The following is a 21,350-nucleotide window of genomic DNA, read 5'->3' on the forward strand; positions in this document are numbered from 1 at the left end:
TGTCACTTTCTCCTCCCCACTTTCTTCCGCCCACCCCACCGTCCTCCACCCATTTCCCTAGCCCTCTTCCAAGTCCTGTCTGACCATCTTGTTTTCCTTTCCTTTCCTTTTCCCCGTCGTCCCAACCCCTTTGTCTGGCTGCATTTCTCTGTCAAGACCACCAAAGAATTTCCACTTTGGGACTTCCCTGGTGGGAATCTGTCTTCCAATGCAGGGACTCAGGTTAGATCACTAGTCAGGGAACCAAGATCTCACATGCCTCAGGGCGACCCTCGCTGGCAACTACTGAAGCCTAAGGGCTCTACAGCCCACACGCCACAATGAAGACCCAGTGCAGCCAAAATAAAAGACACACACAAATATTGGGGGAGGAGAGGGAGGCTCAGGAGGGAAGGGATATATATACAATTTATGACTGATTCTTGTTGTTTTAGAGCAGAAACCAACACAAAATTGTAAAGCAATATTCCACCAATTAAAAAATAAATAAAATTTTAAAAATCTGACACACACAAAAATAAATAAATAAAAGGTTTCCTGCCTTTTAGCCCCAAAAAACCATAAGTAATTTTTTTTTAAAAAAAACCCTTCCATTTAGACGATAGAAGGTGCAAGATAGCATATTCAGAAACATTTCCTCCATTTTTAGCACACAACTAAATGCTTTTACATTTGATAGAAATAATTAGTCCAGATTAATCTCCTTTTTGGTCTCATAAAGAAAGTGAAGAATATGTTACCTTTCCCTCATAATATAATCCAACCATTAAAATAAAAATTCGTCTGAATGCTCGCTTCGACAACACATATACTAAAGTTGGAACAGTACAGAGAAGATGAACACAGTCCCTGTGCAAAAATGACATGCAAATTTCTGAAGTTTTCCATATTTTTAAAAAGACGTTAAAATAGACATAAATTAATGGAGAAATATACTGTGTTTATGAAAGACAGGAACCAAGATAGTAAAATTTTCAATTCTACTCCAATTAATCTATAAAAGGAATGCAAATCCAATAAAAATCCCAACAGAGTTTTAGTAAAACCTAATTCTCAAATTCAAATAAAAGAGCAAATGGGCAAGAATAGCTCAGAAAAATTTGAAGATAAAGAACGGGAGGTGGGGAAAGGAGAGTGTGGGAGGGGAGTTCTCACTCTAGCGAAGCTCCAGACTGAATATGTAGTCAGTTATTAAGACGGTGTAATGATAGATATTCTATCTAATGTGATCATAAGCGATTTTGATTTTCTTATTTGTGCTCTTTTTTTCTACATCAAATGTGCTAGTTTTGTGATAAAAATAAAGCTGAAAAATTAATGCTTTAAAAAAGTAAATATCTACTATAAGATAAAAAAATTAGAATGGTGTCACATATTTATTTTATGTCACTACTGCCTAAAAACATGTCTGTATGTGGTATACACTTCCAGCTCTAAGGGGTTACCAGTTCCTGGCTTCAATTCAGTTCTGTCGTTCAGTCATGTCCGATTCTTTGTGACCCCCAAGGGCTGCAGCACGCCAGGCTTCCCTGTCCATTACCGACTCCCGGAGTTTACTCAAACTCATGTCCATTGAGTCAGTGATGCCATCCAACCATCTCATCCTCTGTTGCCCCCTTCTCCTCCTGTCTTCAATCTTGCCCAGCATCAAGGTCTTTTCCAATCAGTCAGTTCTTCGCCTCAGGTGGCCAGAGTATTGGAGTTTCAGCTTTAGCATCAGTCCTTCCAATAAATATTCAGGACTGATTTCCTTTAGGATGGACTGGTTTGATCTCCTTGCAGTTGAAGGGACTCTCTAGAGTTTTCTCCAACACCACAGTTCAAACACATCAATTTTTTGGTGCTCAGCTTTCTTTACGGTCCAACTCTCACATCCATACATGACTACTGGAAAAACCATAGCTTTGACTAGATGGACCTTTGTTGGTAATGTCTCTACTTTTTAATGTGCTGTCTAGGTTGGTCATAGCTTTTCTTCCAAGGAGCAAGCATGTTTTAGTTTTATGGCTGCAGTCACCATCTGCAATGATTTTGGAGGCCAAACAAATAGTCTCTCACTGTTTCCATTGTTTCCCCATCTATTTGCCATGAAGTGATGGGACTGGATGCCATGATCTTAGTTTTCTGAATGCTGAGTTTTAAGCCAGCTTTTTCACTCTCCTCTTTCACTTTCATCAAGAGGCTCTTCAGTTCTTCTTCACTTTCTGCCATAAGGGTGGTGTCATCTGCATATCTGAGATTATTGATGTTTCTCCCAGCAGTCTTGATTCCAGCTTGTGCTTCATCCAGCCTGTCATTTTGCATGATGTACTCATATAAGTTAAATAATCAGGGTGACAATATACAGCCTTGACGTACTCCTTTTCCTATTTGGAACCAGTCTGTTTTTCCATGTCCAATTCTAACTGCTGCTTCTTGACCTGCATCCAGATTTCTCAGGAGACAGTAAGGTGGTTTGGTATTCCCATCTCTTGCAGAATTTTCCAGTTTGTTGTGATCCACACAGTCAAAGGCTTTGGCATAGTCAATAAAGCAGAAATAGATGTTTTCCTGGAGCTCTCTTGTTTTTTCTATGATCCAACGGATGTTGGCAATTTGATCTCTGGTTCCTCTGCCTTTTCCAAATCCAGCTTGAACATCTGGAAGTTCTTGGTTCATGTACTGCTGAAGCCTCGCTTGGAGAATTTTGAGCATTATTTTGCTAGAGTGTGAGATGAGTGCAATTGTGTGGTAGTTTGAACATTCGTTGGCATTGCTTTTCTTTGAGATTGAAATGAAAACTGACCTTTTCCAGTCCTGTGGCCACTGCTGAGTTTTCCAAATTTGCTGGCATATTGAGTGCAGCACTTTCACAGCATCATCTTTTAGGATTTGAACTATCTCAGCTGGAATTCCATCACCTCCACTAGCTTTGTTTGTAGTGATGCTTCCTAAGGCCCCCTTGACTTTGGACTCCAGGATGTCTGGCTCTAGGTGAATGATTACACCATCCTGGTTATCTGGGTCATTACGATCTTTTTTATATAGTTCTTCTGTGTATTCTTGCCTACTGTTCCTGGCTTAGACTGAAAAATAATCTTACAATATGAAGCTAGTTACTTAAGCTCTCTCAGACAGTTTTCCCATCTATAAGATGATGACATTAATAGCTTCCCAGTTCATGTTGGAGGTTTTATTGTTGGAATTGTGTAAGACTTGTGAAACTGCTTCACAAAATATAAAACAAGATACAAACTGCTATTACTGGTGTGTGTGTGTGTGTGTGTGTGTTTGTGTGTGCGCTCAGTTGTGTCCAACTCTACGCGACCCCATGGAGCGTAAGCCTGCACGCTCCTCTGTTCATGAAATTTTCCAGGCAAGAATACTGGAGTGGGTTGCCATTTCCTTCTCCAGGGGATCTTCCCGACCCAGAGGCCAAACCCACACCTCTTGGGTCTCCTGCATTGGCAAGTAGATACTTTCACTAGTGAGTATTTGAAATGAAGCCACTGTAGAATTTAAAGCTTCACACCATCCTGTGTTGATTTGATTGGGCTATTTGAAGCCATTTGTGTTTAATGGGGGAGGTGAGCTGGGAGAGCATAATTTAAATCCCACCTCCACTCCCCACACCCCATCTCATTTCACCACTGTTTTCCACCCATTCAATGACTGTATTTATTGGCTGCCAATATGCACTAGAGCTGGCAGTTACGATGGTGAAACAGACAAGCGTGCGTGAAGGACATGCACATCCTTGCATGTATGAAGGTTATGGATTAGTAGCGTATTTGTGGACAAGAAAATAGGCAGTTTCAAAATAAGGTGACCAGTGCTGTGATGTGGTAGGTTCAGGGTGCCGTTGAAGCTCTTGCTTGGGTGGTCATAGAAGGTTTCTTCAACCATGTAATGTTGAGGATGAAATATGTAGATGATGAAAAGGGTAAAGGAGAACCATGGAGGATGCTTGCTGATCAGGCGATGGGGAGGAGCAGCGTGTTCCAGGCAGAGGGAAGAAAACCTGGACTGCCCTCTGGGCAAGGAGAGCAAGGGAACGCCTTTTTTTTTTTTAAAGCACCCGGATCATTTTTTGTTGGATTTCAGTACTTTATAATGTTTCCTAGGTCAGGATCAGCATGACGAGTATTAGAATACATTTTAGGGTGACCTCCTCCTCCCACTAAGCCTCCTGACCACTCCCATACTGGCCTTTCCCCTCACTGCCTGGCCTTTCCTTTTGAAGAGGCAGCATACTGAAGAGGTGGAAAGAGGCTTTTCTCTTTTGAAGCTGCAGCATTATTAACAGAGAAGTAAAAGTCTCCCATGAGCTATGGCAAAATCCTGCAGATTGGTTTATGAATCACTGTAGCTTAGGTTAAAGCAACCTAATTTCCTGAAAGCCACTCCATGGCTTTAGCCTTCCAGAGGGGCATAAAGCTTGTATGGTATTTACTCTTAGTTAAAATGAAATGGAAATTGAAAACAAAAAAACCCAAGAGTTTCTTCTGAGATATCCTATCATTAAAGAAAACAAAAATTAAAGGCTACAAAGCCATGTGGGTAAGATGTACATATTGCATTAAAGAAGATCTGGAAAATATACATATCAGAGTGTTAAATTGGTAACTGTCTCTGAGTAATTTGGTTTCATGTGATTTTTATACCCTTTTTATTGTGAAATATACATTAGAGAAAGGGCATGATATATAAAAGTCATATAATATATACATTATAGTTATATAATATTTTATATATATTATATATAATTATATATATTATATTCTATTTCTTGATTTGAATAATGGTTATGGGAGGGCTTTTATATTATATATCATAATTATATAAAAATATAATATATAATAATATATAAACAACCAATATATTAATAATTATTAATTTATATTAAATATATTATATTATAATATATTTTATATATGTTATATATTATTATATATTATATATAAATATAATTAATATATAATTATATTATTACATATGATATATTATAATATATATGATATATTATTATATAGTATAATATATAGGATATATTATTATATAGTATATTATATTTCTATATTATATACATTATATTATAATATATTATTATACATTATATATTATATATCATTATTATATTATAATATATTATTGTAATATTATATTATAATATAATAATATTATATTATATATTATTATTATATATTTTTATATAAATATATTATATATATTTTATCTTATTACATATTTTATATATATTAATATATATATTATTATATATATTATATATACATATAAATTATATATAAATATAAATGTATATATTCATAAATATATATAAATATATTTATATTATATATTTATATAATGTAAATTTTATAAATATAAAATATATTATATTTATATAATATATAAATATATAAATAAATATAAATATATATTTATTATATAAATGTATATATTATATATATAGAAATATGTAAATATATATACACTATATACTATATACTATATAATAATATATATATTTATTATTATATATATATACTATATAATAATAATTTATAATTATAAATCAAATTTTAAATATATAATATATATTTACTATATATAGTAAAATAAATATATAATAATTTATATATAATATAATATAAATATATAATAACTTAATATATTAAATAAATAAATAATAATTTAATATATTAAATATATTAAAATAAATATATATTTAAGATATAATATATAATATAATTAAATATAATTATATTTATAAATATCTTAAATATATATTATAATTTATTAATATATAATATATAATATATAACTTATAATAATATATACTTATTAAAATACATAAATATTTATTATAATATATAATTTGTAATATATAAAATATATAGATATATTTATATTATTTTTATATATAATATATATTTATATTATATATATTTATAATATAAATATATAAATATGTATAAATATATATAATAAATATATAAATATATATTTACATTATATATATTTATATATTTATTATATATATTATATAATATATAAATTAATATATATAATATAACACAATATAATATTATATTATAATATATATTATGATATATAAACATATATCATAATATATATTTATATTTATGTATATTTATTTATCATAATATATATTATTAATATATAATATATAATATTATATACATATTTTATATTATTATATATTTTATATATAATGTATATATAATATTATATATATTATATTATGTATCATTATATATTATATCATATATTATATGATATATGATATATATCCTATATTATGTATATTATAGAATATATGATATATGATATATATTATTGTAATATAATTATAATAATGTATATAATATATATGATATATATTATAATAATATATATCATATGTATTATTATATTATAATATATAATATATCATATATATTATAATATAATAATATATATTATATAATATTATATATTATATTAAATTTATATAATATAATGTATAATATATAATATATAAGCCCTCCCATAACCATTATTCAAATCAAAAAATAGAATATGGCCCAGGGGCTATCCATCCACCCCTTCCCACTCACGACCTAGCCTTTCCCCAGCGCCCTTAGTTTTATGATAACTTCTTTTTTCCCTTTTTTTTCGTTTTTCCACCTAAGTGTGTATTGATGCTTTCACGTATTTATCTTTTCCTGTTTTTTGGACTTTAAGTACATGGGAACATATGCCTTTTTTTTTTAACTTCTATCTTTTAACATTAGGTTTCTCAGCTTCATTTATGCTAAGGGTACTCTGGTTCATTCCTTTTAAAAGGCTGTATGGTATTCCAAGGTTGGCTATATTAATACCACACTTTACCTACTCTACTGTTGGTAGACAACTTGTTTTCAGTTTGGGGCCATTATGAATGGAGTTGCTATTCTTTTGGTCCTCACATGCACATATTTCTATTGGATATAGACCCAGGGGTGGGAATCTGGGTCACCTGATATGTATATTTTTAATAGATAATGCCAAATGCAGCAGTAGCAATGAATACTCCCTGCAGTGGGGTGTGAGTGTTCCCATCGCCCTACACTGAAGTTTTGTGCATTTTTTTCCTTTAGCTCATTTGAATTGTCTGTTTTTCCTCTATAAATATAAATATCCAATGTTTAATTAGCAGAATGCTTTTCTAATACTTCTTAATTTTGTCTTTCCCAATGAGAATATTATTTTTAAACTTTTAAATTGAAGTAAATCATTCTTGCAGTAAAAACCACCCAGATCACAGGTATATGGCTTAATGGATTATCACAAAGTGAACGAACCTACCTCTGGGTCCATCACCCAGGTCAAGAAATAGAATTTTCTGGCCTCCTGGAAGCATCTTCATGCCCCCTATCTGGCACAATCCTTTCCCTCATCAAAAGTAAACTATATATGTAGTTCTAACATGATAGATTAGTCTTGTATGATTTTGAACTTTATACAAGTGGAACAATACAGGAGACCTTATTTCATGTGTAGCCTCTTTTATTTTTCAACATTGTGAGATTCATCTGTATTGCTATGTATAGTAGTAATTCATTCATTCTTTTTTTTTTTTTTTCTTGCCACAAGGAAGAAATTTTGACCTAAGAGGCAACCTACTCAGTGCTTTTTTAACTCATGGACTATGTTGACCCTTGCCACATGTGGATTAGAACACTTCACAATCTGTATGTTTCCACATCAATAATAAGCTTTGGGGTTCGAGATGCTACCGGGAAAGTGAACATGATACACAGCTGCTTTCTGATATCCATAATTATGGCTCCCCTTGCAGTTGTCTCTCAGTGATAACGAATGTTTTATTTCCTTCTTCTCCACCTGAAATGCAAAATAATATCACAGTCCCAGGCTGTACACTTTTATGTAAAACAGAGCAGTCACAGGATTTTACTGGAAAGTTGATTTATTTCCAAGGATCATGAGAGTCCAAGGATAAAACTGGCATCTGGCCACAGGGAGAGCCCTTGACCTAGAAGTGGAGACAGCTTCAAAGCTGTGTTGGTTTATAATGGAACAAGGCACTTTTAACATGAATCAGAGCCTCAAAACTTTCTAGGGGCAAAAAAAAAATCCTAAAACTGTCCTCCAAAAGGAAAGGTAAAATCAATAGCTTAGGTTTTTCACTCTTTCAGCTAAGCAATACTAAACCCTTCTACCAAAACAGTTGTTTAAATCTAGCTTTTGTTTTTTTTTTTTTTGAAAGAACGAAGTGTCAACTGAGCTTGAACTCTTAAAGCAGAATCTTGATATCAATCTTTTTTTTTTTTTAAAGCATCCAAACAGGCTTTCAGATGGTAACTCTCTGAAAGGCTGCATGTGAATATGTAGTAAATGTAATTTTTCTTCTTTTTTTCTTTAGGCCTTGAGATGTAATTATTAAAGCTGCAAATGTCCCCAGTGATATCAGCTAGATAATCAAATTTGGATCACAGGAATGAAATAACCTGAAGTGTGCCTTCGTTACTGCTTTCCTAGAAATAATTCACTTAAGATAATTCTACCCTCTCCCACCCACAGATCTGTAACCAGGCAATGGAGAGAGCCAGTAAAATTAGCCAGGGTAGTCAAAAGGGTCAAATTGATTCTCAAGGCAAAGAATGCCAATATTTCTCTACCATAAAAATAGAATAAAACATTGCCAAAATCACATGCAGGAACAATAAATTAAAAGGCTGAATAGAAATGCAAAATTTAGGAGACCTTATTGCTAAAGTAGCCATGAATTACTGATTAACTTTCTTAAAAAAAAAAAAAGCATAACATAACATTTCTTATAATAGTTGATTGAAAATAGTTTTTGTTAGCAAATATATGTACCCACTGGAAAAAATGATCTATGAATGTATAGGTCATTCAAACAAGGATATAATTAGTATTATATAAACTTGAACTAAGCAAAATCAAGATTTAAACAAATTGAGAAGTTCTGAACTGTTTTGGTATACTTCCTTTCACCAAGAATATAAAAGTCCCTTTTTGCTCCTACCTACCCCTCTCTCCAGTGTTATCAGTAAAGAACCCGCCTGCCAGCGCAGGAGATGTGAGAGAGATGGGTTTGATCCCTGCATCAGGAAGATTCCCCTGGAGGAGGGCATAGCAACCCACTCCAGTAATCTTGCCTGGAGAATTCCATGGGCAGAGGAGCCTGGCAGGCTACAGTCTATGAGGCTGCAAAGAATCGGACATGGCTAAAGCGACTTAGGACACACCCACACCCCTCTCTTCAGTTAAGGCCAGGAGAAATTCTTAGGCCAGAAAGGCTCAGGGTGGGAAGTTATTGTATTAAGACTGTTCTCTTTTGCCAATGCTTCTTAATCCCTATGTACCAGTCTTCCTTACTATTTCATGAAAAGAGGATCCCAGCTGGGCCAAATTGTGTGATAGCTATATAATCTAGACACAGTCCCCAGGGGATTAGAACAAAAATTAACCCAAAATATTTAAACTTGAAACCTTAGCTATAAAGAATATCTACAAACATTCACAGACCAGTCAGGGATTCTATCCTCTTACCCTACAAGAACTCAGGAGGAAAGATTACTATGAGAAAGGTCTTCTAGAATTGGACTTTGCTTATCACGGAAATGTCCGTGGGTGCTAAAACAGAACACACATTGAACTGAGAAATAGATGTCTTGGGTTCCAGAACTGAATTTGCCACCAACCAGTATAATCTCTGCCAATTTCTTGCAACTCTTTGGCGGAGATTCCTGTCTATAAAATGACAGGAAAAAAAAATTGAACTAGATTCTGTAAGGATCCTTCCAGGTCTAGTAATTGTGTAAGTTATACTTCTAGACCATGATTAAGTAATAGCTCACCCTCTCCCCATTATTCCACATCCATTTTTTCTTTCTTGCTGAGGGACTGAGAGATGGTGTTGGGATTGGGAACCTAACTCATTTCCCAGTACCCATCTCAGGTCACTTCTTAGATGCAGAGTCAATTGAATATGCTTTAACATCCTATCTCCCTAGGTTCCTTTCAGAGACATCCATTATCATATTTGGACCTTTTTCTGGCATTAGAATTCCCATGATGTTCTATGGGAACACAAGGTCAAAACAAAAAGTATGAGAAAGGCTAGGTTTAGGGCTCCAGGCTGCCATATGTATTTGTGATGTTCCCCAGAAGACTCAGAATCCATAAATAAATGGATTGCACTCCTTTTAACCTTTGGGAGTAACCAAGTGGATCATGTCAGTGTTTAATCATTGTAACTAGAGCTCGGAGGACAATTTGAAATAGTATGTTTTAAAACGTCATCAAGGAGACCTGACATGTGAGAGCCTCTTCCTGCACTAAGAACTACAGCGGATGCCACATGGAAGAGCTGCAAACTGGGAGCAAATCCACTCCATCCTACTATGAGCCCTTCCTGTTTTGTCAGCCAGCATGGTTTCCTAAATCTCAGATTGCAGCCGAACTGTTCTGCAATTCCATGGCTAGCTATTTCGGGAGCCTAACACAGCAGGACAAATGTGTACAAGTCCACACAGTATGACAGAAGAATTAAAAATGTATTTACCATCTGTTGGTAGTTTCCTTGTGGGGCTCTTTTCCTCTCCTGCAGCCATGAATAGGGTCTTCGTACCTCCTCCCACCCTCAAAGAGCAGAGTTCTGTCCTCAGATCTTTGGATGAAGGGCTTTTTTCCTCCCTCTTTTAAATTTCCCAGACTGTTGAACCCTGGAAGTATTTCTGCTCCTAGGATCGTTTCCCGCAAATATAAAGCGGAGTGAGTCTGTGAACAGGCGGTAGTGTTTTATACTCCTTTGTGTGGCCGGGTTACTTTCAGATCCTGCCCTCGAGTTCTGGTGACAGTGGCCTTTGGGAAGTTCAAGAGTAGAACAAGGGAAATCAAGCACAGGTCAACTGAAAGGAAATTAAATCCTTCAGTTAGGCTTGGAAACTCATGTGGGCCCTTTTCAATCTATTTAGGCCTTACTATGATGGGATGTTGGAGAAGGAAATGGCAACCCACTCCAGTATTCTTGCCTAGGGAATCCTGTGGACAGAGGAGCCTGGTGGGCTGCTGTCCATAGGGTGGCACAGAGTCGGACACGACTGAAGCGACTTAGCATGCATGCATGCATGATGGGATGTGTCAGATTCCAGACAAAATTTCTGAGAGGAAAGGGTCCTCAGAATGTGACCATGGACTTCAAGTGAGAGTCATGGCAGCCATGTAGCAGCGTGGATAAAAATCATAAGCTGGAGTATAGTTTGGTAAGTTGGGAAATCAGTTAAGTTGCTTTGAAGCCACTTGGCTTATGTAGGAATATTCAGTCCTCAATAAGCATCACTAGTTTTAATTTCTGGGACATATATTATTCACTCAAAAATAAAATCTAATAGAGAGTAGTACTACAAATGTTGCTTTAGCCAAAATAATTACAATGCAGGGTTACGACTCCACTTGGCCTGTATCATTCAGGTAATGACTTGTTAAAACCTCTCAGGCTGTGGAAGTGGATAGCTTCCTACCTTGAAACCAGTGCTGGGTGACCTTGGACCTTGGGCAGGTCCTTTAAACTGCCAGCCTCAGTTTAATCATCTAAGAAATGGGAAGCATGATCTCAACCTCACCGGACTGCAGTGGGGATTTAGATGAAATGACATCTGCCAAGCTCTCACCATGTTGCCTGGCACAGAATAACAGCTTGATAAATGGTAGCTTTTAACAATTATTATTATTGAAAGCTGTCGCTATGCTTTTTCTGTTTTTCTTCAAAACTTGCTGTCAGGTTTGTACATTGTCTTTAATTCTGGTTTCAAATTTTGTTTTTAAAAAGCCCTTCACAAATCCGAGCCTGAATATGAATTCAGCTCTTTTTGACTCAGTCTTAGTAGGTGTACCAGATATAATTAAGTCAAAGATAAAGTAAATAGAACATGTGGACACCATGCGCTGGTTTTGGATTAGCTTCTAATGAGGGAATCATTGTGTTAGAACCTAAAACTCTGCACATAGTAGGTCCTGAAAAATATTACTGACTCATTAATTCATTTAAATGGTTGATAAATCTTTAGTGGGTGTCTGTCATGTGCCAAGGACTGTTATAGACATTTGGGGTTTATCGGTGAATACAACAGATAAAACCTGTGCTCTCGACAAAGAATAAAGGAAATGACACAGAATGTTCTAAGGGAACACATGGATGGAATAACGGAGCAGAGCAAAGTGATCAGCAAAGTCAGGGGTACAGTTGTAAGTAGGGTGGTCAGAGCAGGCTTTGCTGGGAGGTTTTTAATTTCCTAAGCAAAAAGGCTGAAGAAAGTGATGGAGTGAGCCATGTGGATATTCAGGGAGAAGCTGTCCAAGCCAAAGGACCAGCAAGTAGGAAAGGCCCAGAGGCAAGGGAGCACCTGGCTTGTTTGCGGCCGGAGCCGTGGGACTGGGGAGGAGAGAGAGAGGCAGGGGATCTGAAAGACAGAGGGCGTCCTGACTGTGTGCGACCTCGGAGGTCATGGGAGGACTTTGACCTTGCCTCCGGGTGGAAGAGTGACATTTCACATGCTTCCGAGCAGAGCTGTGGCATCAGCTCACGCAGACGCCCGAGTCAGGCCTGAGGCCGACACGATGGAAGGAGAGAGAGGATCTGGGAGTTCAGCCTGAACATCCTGATGAGGGTGGTGGTAGCTCCGCTCCAGTGGCAGCAGCCCAGGTGGTGAGAAATGGTCTGGATACATTTTTAGGGGGTAAAAATTGTATTTGGGGGCAGATTGGATGTAGGGGTGTGAAGGAAAGAGAGGAGTCAAGGGGCTTCTTGGCCTGAGCCCTTGGAAGGACGGAACTGCCATCTCCTGAGATGAGTGTGCGAGGACTGGATCATCCATCTCACCGAGACTCTGAGAACAGACACCTAGGGATTCTAGGCTCTGGTGGAAGGCCTCCATCCCTCCACCTGCTGGGGGAAGGCTCTTGAAACCAATGAGCTTCCGGGTGTGCTTTTGAAAGATGGGACTCAGAAAGACTGAGTTTTTCCTAAGCACTTTTATAAGACTCAAATGAACAGTTTTTAAAAAGAGCAGCAGTTTGGGGGGTTGTATTTCCTCCTCCGAGCCAAACAATTAATCCAGTTTTTTTTAGTATTTTCCTCACCCCTACTCCACGTACAGAAATACCACTTTCTTTAAAATTTTATTTATTTTTAAAATAGTTGTTTCTTTGGCTGCCGTGGGTCTCGGTCCCGCACACAGGATCTTCCATCTTCGTTGTGGCACGCAGGATCGTTAGTTGCAGCATGTGAACTCTTAGTTGCAGCATGCAGGATCTAGTTCCTTGACCAGGAGTGGAACCCAGGTCTCCTGCATAGCGAGTGCGGAGGCTTAGCCACTGGACCACCAGGAAGTCCCTGAAATGACACTTCTCAAGAGGAGAGCTGCTGTGGCATACTAGCATCAGTAGAGGGAGCTGAGGAGCCCCGGGAAGACCTTTGAGCTGTGGCCCAGTGTGGGAGGAGACAGGTCTATCTTAGACCTCTGCAACCTCTGTGCCTGGGCCAGAAGCCAGGTGTTTCTGGGAGGATGGGGAGGTAGTTCTAGAACTCTCTTGCCAGCTTTCCTATTCCACCGCAACTTGGTTTATTGTTGTGGTCATGGCTAAAAGACCAAACACACATCCAGAACTGATTACCGATGTGTATCTATAGAGGAAAGACAGTGGGCCATCTGTGTAAATACAGACAAGAAAGAAGAATGCAACGCATCTGTCGCCATAGCTCTTGTAGAAACAGCGAATGAATTTCCTGGGGCAGCGGTAAAAAAAAAATTGGGTGGCTTCCAACGAGAGAAATTTATTCTCCCACATTTCTGGAGACCAGAAGCTTGACGTCAAGGTGTCAGCAGGGCCCTGCTCCCTCTGAGGCTTTGAGGAAGAATCTTGCCTTGCTTCTTCTAGCTCTCCATGGTTGCTGGCTATTCTGGGCTTTCCTTGGCTGGGGGCAGCATAGCACCAGTCTCTGCCTCTGTCTTCATGTGGCCTGCTCCCCCGCCCCCATGTCTCTTCTGTGACTCCTGTTCTTAGGAGGACAGTAGTCATATGGGACGTAGGGTCCACCCTAATCCAGTGAGACTTTATCTCAACTAATTACCTCTGTGCATGCTAAATCACTTCAGTCCTGTCCGACTCTTTGGGACCCTATGGACTGTAGCCCACCAGGCTCCTCTGTCCATGGGATTCTGCAGGCAAGAATACTGGAGTGGGTTGCCATGCCCTCCTCCAGGGGATCTTCCCAATCCAGGGATTGAACCAGTGACTCCACGGTCTTCTGCATTGTAGGTGGGTTCTTTACCACTAGTACCACTAAAGCCATACTCACTGCACTGGTGGAGAAGGCGATGGCACCCCACTCCAGTACTCTTGCCTGGAAAATCCCATGGATGGAGGAGCCTGGTGGGCTGCAGTCCATGGGGTTGCGACGAGTTGGACACGACTGAGCGACTTCACTTTCACTTTTCACTTTCATGCACTGGAGATGGAAATGGCAACCCACTCCAGTATTCTTGCCTGGAGAATCCCAGGGACGGGGGAGCCTGGTGGGCTGCCATCTATGGGGTCGCACAGTCAGACACAACTGAAGCGACTTAGCAGCAGCACTGCACTGGGTGCTAGATGTATCTCTGGGGGAACACAATTCAACCCACAACAAGGGGAACTCTCATGGAGAACCGACTAGTGGGGGAGCCACATAAATGGAGCAATAAAAGGAAAACAGTGACATGTGAAATTGTAAGTGGAGGTCAGACGGGTTTGGGAGTAACAGGAAATATTAGATAAGAGACGCTCTCATTTAGGAGACTCTTTCCATCTGTGCTTACGGCCCTGATTTTTTTCTTTTCTGTCAGAGTTAAAAAAAAATTGTATAAATAAAAAGAATAAGAAAATAGCACTTCGCTGACTCACACGTTGGGCAGAGCCACAAACTCTTGTGATAATCAGGAAAGACTTTGCAGAAATGTTGTTGCTTGAGCTGGATCCTAGAGGATGGGGAAAAAATGCCCTGCAAAGAAGGGCTTCCCAGGTAAGGAGAAAGTACATGGAAAAGCACAATGTTATTTTGGCGATCCACCCTTTATGCCTTACGTAGGGCGAAGAGTCTCTAAAAGCAAGGCCTAGGTTGTCTGCTTAATCTCTATTACTAAGAAATGGTATTAAAGAAAGGAAAGGGCAGAGATGTTTCTGGTTTTGATAAACGCACAAATCAGCACACAGTAACCTGAAAGAACACTAGGAGCATCTCTAAGGCGGAGTTCGTTCCTGGACACATTTGCCAAAGCACAAATATGGAAACCCCGCCCTCAGCCAGATCTGAAGAAATCAAAAGGCTGATGTGGTATAAATTCCTCTGCCCTGATTGCATAAAGGAGATGTGCCAACATTTTTTTCTCTGATATATTCCTTTCTGCACAGAGAGCTGAACTGGGTTCTTAAAAACCTGATCGTGAACTGAGATAGTCAATTCTGAATCACCACCAGGATCTAAGAAAATTAACTCCTCACTGATCTTCCTAGATAAGCTCCCAAGCTCGCTGCCTCTCAGATCAGCACCGGGATCTGGTGAGGTTTCTGCCACAGAGCAACTCCCTTTTTTGGCATAAGAATGTACAGGATGCCAGTAAAGTTCACGCTGGGTCATCTAAGTCTCTTTAAATGCGCGATGATTCATTGCTGGGGGTGGGGGCGAGAGGAGTGAGGGGGAAGGAAGTGCTGAGCCGAGAGGCGGAGCAAAGTCATTATGAAATTGACTGCAGAAAAGCTGGCGCTGGGAGTGCTGGGGTCACATGGTCTTACTATTGGTATCTCAGCTACAAGTTTTAAACCAGAGGTAGGGGGAGGGGTTGGGAAGCATCACCTTGAAGCTTGATCGGCTTTCAGAGGAGATGCTTCTGTTGATGGCTGGCATGTTGATTAGAATTACAATGGGGGTATTAATTTCTCTTTTTATCTGACAAAAAAAGCAAAGTTCTCCCATGACAGTATGGCTAGCAGAATAAGAATCTGGCTGTAAGTGGTGTGAGTGAACCGTTTGTCTTTTTCTACTTGATTTACTCACATTCTAGCTGACAGGGTCTTCCATTCTGTGCATTCATTTTGTACTTAAAAAGGGATTGTTTCTAATTTACAGTTGAAGCCTGAGTGCTATTAGTCTGCTCGGTCAGAGAGCATGGATAGCAGAAGCAATCGCTCCATGTCAGTGCCAGGGCACAAAGCAAATTTGGATCTTCAGTCATCAGTCTTGAGAGCTCCCCAAAGTTACCCAGCAGTTAAACTGTGGAGCGGCCTGACGCACAGAGGGCTTCTGCAAATAACAAACTGCCTGACAAACCCTGCTGAAATCCTGACACGGACAGTTTCCTCTAGTTGTTTATGTCAAAAGGCAAAGTTTGCCAATGCATTTTTGTCTGACTCTTCCTCTTTGGGGTAAACTTGGTGAATTCCTCATAAAATAATTGTCTTAAACTCTGACCTGCATTTGGATCAGCTTTTCCTAGCCGAAACTGACTCAAGAAAAACAAAGGCACGGTGAGAGCTTATAGCTATGTATTTTAATGTCTTGAAGTTAGAATAATAACTTGATGGCTGTTGTCCCCGATCTTAGTTTGAAGGCACCCCAAGCTTTACCCTCACAACCCATCAACTGCCTCTATCTTAAGTGTAAACAATGGTGGCTTTGGGCTTTGGTTTTAATTTGGAAAATGTATTTCTTTTGAGGAAACAAAATGCCAAGTTGTTAATAATATGCTTTCAATAGATTTCCAAATGCTCCTGGCCAATACTGAGCAAAGTTCAACTCACTCATTCTGAGCCTTAAAATGTTGTTCATTTTAATTTCATGTAAGAAGAGCTATGTTCTAAAAAAAAAAAAAAAAAAAAAAAAAAAAAAAAGAAGAGCTATGTTCTATAGATACATAAAACCACAAATTCTGTTATTTCATAAGTCACTGCAATACATTCAATGTTGATAATAGTTATATTGATGAAAATGTATCTAAGTCTTGCTTGCAAAATAAATGGTAATGGTTAAAATTCATCTCATTTCCTTTTGACATGTCCTATTGTACTAAATATATTAGAAATTGTTAAAACACACACACACACAGATTTCCTTTTGGCTTTGATTTGTTTTCTAGTGAAGCAGTAACTGTATGCTTTTCATTATCCACGCCTAAAGCCATTTCTTATTAAAAGATGTCACCCTCAACCATTCAGCTGTCACTCCAGAAAGCATGTGCTTTCTAAAACAGAGGCAAGTTTTCCATCAGCTTCCCAGGGTGGCAAAGTATCTGAGGCCTGTCCCTACCCCACCCCGAGAGACTGACTCTTTACAAATTTTTAGTCTAACATAAAGCCTAACAAATTTTTGTTTTGCTGGCCCATAGCATATCTACCAGCAAGATTATGCCTTTACCAACAGCTCACTCTCAGAGATCATTTTAATAAGGGGTAAAGTCCATGTTGGGCTTCCCAGGTGACTCAGTTGGTAAAGAATCTGCCCGCAATGCAGGAGACCTGGGTTCGATCCCTGGGTCAGGAAGATCCTCTGGAGAAGGGAATGGCAACCCACTCCAGTATTCTTGCCTGGAGAATTCCATGTACAGGGGAGCCTGGCAGGCTACAGTTCATGGGGTCCCAAAGAGTCAGACATGACTGAGTGACTAACACTCACTTTTCAAGGTCAGTGTTATACACTGCAAGGGAGGAACCTTAGGAACGTAGAAAAGAAACCAAATTACCTACTACACTACTGCAATAAGGTCTCCAATTACGGTTCTTAGAACTAATTCCTACACCTCCGCAGCCCCACTGTCTTTACCAGTGCTGTCCATTGAAACATAATGGACACATGTCATTGTAAATCTTATAGTAGTCACATTAAAAAGTAAAAGAAACAGGTAAGTTAATTTTAACAATATTTTAATTTAACCTAATATATTTAGAATATTTTCATTTTAATATTTAATCAATATAAAAATTGAGATACTATATGAATTTATGTGTATATATGTGGATGTGTGTATACATGTTCTAAGTCTTTAAAATCCAAGGTATATTTTGCAATTACAGCCCATCTCAAGTGCTTAATAATCATATTGGGCAGTACAGACCTATGCTAAAGCATTGTTTTTGTTTTCATTGTAGACAGACTCTTATTTAAAATTGCCTAATATGTGTACTATTAAGTCATAAACTGTCAGCAGATGTTTAAACACAATGATTTTAATTTCACTCTTGACTATTGCTGATATCACTTTCATTACCCAGAAGCCTGTGCTGCTACAGTTTGGTGGAAGGTCAAGAAAGCTGATTCAGAAGCATGTCTTTTAAGAGTCTCCATGCCAAGAACAGAGCCCAGTAACTTCAGTTTGGGTGTGGTGAGTTGACCTCAGAGTCTATTGTGTGAGTGGTTTTCACTTTTGTTTTTAGTTTATTTTACTTTTCTGGTCTCTCAGCTTTATTTGGAAGTGCATTCTAAGGAAAGCATGTTGGTTTTGTAAGCACGCTATGGTTTGCTCAGATTTTTAAATGATATATATAGGCTACCACTCTCCTTACAATACCATGATTAAAGAACTGTCAGTGTTTCCACTAACTTTGGGGGGTTTATTACACAACCATAACAAATTGCTGCAGGTTGAAATTTGGCAGATCTTTCTTTAGCCTGGAGGAAATTCTTTTTAACAATTTTTTAAGAAAAAGATATAAATTATTAAATGCTGACCATTTAAATTTACTGTTATTTTTTTTTGATAGGCAAGGCAATCAGATAAAATATATGTTGTATCTTTACATTTTGGTTGTTTTACAAATTTTAAATATTAATATTAGCTTTATAAATAAACTTTTTGCTGATGATTTACACCATTGCCCGACCCCCAACCAAATTTTCAATGATCCTAGTATTTGAGCCTCGTATTTGGAAGTCTGATCAATATACTGATTCTGAGAGGTACTGGAGCAATCAACTATGAATCTTTTAAGTTTCATCATGGTAAAAATAGACATTTTTCAAAAGATAAGATTTGTTTTACTATGAGCTCCTTGCAGACGGAAATGTCTTACTCATCTTTATAGTCTCAGAGCCTAGTTATTATAAACGCAAACTGAATGGCTGCTGGTAAATAAGTGATGAACACATGAAAACATAGCTCGGGAATGAAGACTGTCTCTGGTCATAAGGTTCTCATTTAAATATTCACTTATTAAATATTTACTGTCTAACAACTTTGAAAAATCTTAAAAACTATAAAGAATATGTTGCTGGGTCTTCAACCTCTATGATTTCCCTCATTTCTGAACAAGTCAGTGGGTTACTGACTTGTTCATTAGTAATAAGTTAATGACTTGTTCATAATTAGACGATTCAATACTGTTCAGGCATGAGCCAGTTCCAAAACTTTTCAGAGGCTGAGCTTTATATCCTGTCTCATCCATCTCCCAGAAGCACTAGAAGATGCAATGTGGAAGGGCTATAAAAAGTATGAAAAGCTACGTTGATATAATTGAAACATAAATCCATCCCACTACAAACATAGAGGATAACCCCTAAGATGACTGTGAAAGTAAACACACTGAGAAGTACCTCTCCTTTCAGCAACATATCTGATTCCAAATGAAGTGAACTTATCTGATGTCATATTGGGTTGACCCCAAGGTTTTTAGAGAAACCGGAGTGACTCTTACTTGCCTTACTCTGTGTTGTATCTTTATTTTTCACAGCAGAAAAGGTAAGGCATCTTTCTCAAGTATGACTATTGAGGCCCACTTTAACAATTCAAGCCTGAAACTGTAAATAATTATATCTATATGCTACTGACTGTTTAGCTTCCAATCCGTTCTATTATTTAGTTGTTACAAGCTGCTGAGCCCTTTGTGTTTGCTTGTCTTTGAACTGTGTAAGAGGCTACTTCCAATGAAGACATATTTTACAATTAAAAAGCCCTTGCAATCTGGAGGGCCTGTACACTTGCTTTATTAAGCACTCTTGTGCTCCCTCTGCTGCCGTGAAGAAAACCTTCATGTCCAAGACCCTGGTATATTCCTTACAGAGTGTTCCCTTGGCAATGATGATGCAGATTTGTGCATAACTCAGGGCCCTTCTGAAATGCAGTACTGTTTGACCAAAGCATAGAATGTTAATGATTTTTCACTTGAAAAGTGCAAAGTAATAAAAGGGAAGGGAATAAAAAGGAATACATTGAAGAATCAAGTTCCAGGTCTGTGAACAAATTCATCTAGACAGAGCCCTGGAGTGTAGACAGGGTAATGCACTCAGGAATCACTGTGAGGTGGGGGTGGGGTGGGGGGGTAGGGATGTTGGTTACATTGCGATTCAGTAGGTCTGGGGTGGAACTCTCTGAATGTCTAAAAAGCTTCCAGATGCTGCTCTGAAGACTATGCTTTCAGAAGCATGATGTGATATGTAATTATATGATATAAAATATACTTGATGGGCCATTTTAAACCTTTAAAAGTAGACATTACCCTAACAGTGAAGTAGAGATGAGTGTTCAAGCAATGCAGAACGCAGATTAGGAGGAAGAAGGCTCAGCAGGCCTTATTTTTCAATCTCCTTTAATTGCAAAGTTCAACTCATGCTGGCATGAATGTAGTATCAGGTTTATGAATAGAAGCATAGTACTACCAGAGTTGCTTACTGGCTTCTTGAAAACCCTTCTTTCACTGAGTTTTTATTTGCTTGAGAAGGTATTGTTTTTACAGAAATCAGGGCCAGTTGTGATTGTACATTTCATATTTTGCCATCTGAAAATACAACATTTCAGTACTAAAGGTAATGAAACTGTATTGTGAGTATTATGTTTATGTTGGACCTTGCAGGAAGAAATAGTTACAGATTTTAATGGCAGATTATGGCTTTAACCTTAATGGCTAAGTAAGTAAATGACACAGTTCTTATTAATTGTTCTTACTGTTTAGGTAATAAACATATTTAGCTTCCTTGAGGGAACATTTAAATTAATTGACTAACTGTAATCTGAATTATGTGTTTTAATTTGTCTACGGTTGTTATAATAACTGCTTGCATCAGTGTAATAATGAAAGTATTAGCTGTTTTTTTTTTTTTTTACCCCAAATTGTCTAAATGTAAAATGTCTAAAAATAGAGTGGAGGTGGATTGGACAGTCTGCAGATTAGGAGTTGGAATGAAAGCATCTCAGTTAAGCCAAAAACATGGCAACCAATCTTTTCTGTTATAAAAATATTTTAGATGAATTTATTTTTTTATGAAAGCTGTCTGAATCTGAAATGAAGAGCAGAAGTTCTTTGTTTATTCACAG

At 37.6% G+C, this 21,350-nt stretch overlaps 1 protein-coding gene and 1 non-coding gene across 3 annotated transcripts in view; both read left to right on the forward strand.

The window, feature by feature from the left end:
- The window catches only part of ATXN1 (ataxin 1), a 451,903-nt gene that overhangs the window by 20,224 nt on the left and 410,329 nt on the right, over positions 1 to 21,350 (forward strand). For both annotated transcript variants that reach the window (XM_081518164.1, XM_081518155.1), the window contains exon 2: positions 18,316 to 18,425. The gene's annotated coding sequence lies outside the window, so the exon portion shown is untranslated. The remainder of the gene's footprint in view (positions 1 to 18,315; positions 18,426 to 21,350) is intronic.
- On the forward strand, positions 788 to 894 carry LOC145519275 (U6 spliceosomal RNA). Its single transcript, XR_014063690.1, has one exon. It is a non-coding gene; the product is annotated as a U6 spliceosomal RNA (small nuclear RNA).

Source organism: Giraffa tippelskirchi, chromosome 8, assembly GCF_054371585.1.
Source record: "Giraffa tippelskirchi isolate mGirTip1 chromosome 8, T2T-mGirTip1v1.2.pri, whole genome shotgun sequence".
Classification (NCBI taxonomy): domain Eukaryota; kingdom Metazoa; phylum Chordata; class Mammalia; order Artiodactyla; family Giraffidae; genus Giraffa; species Giraffa tippelskirchi.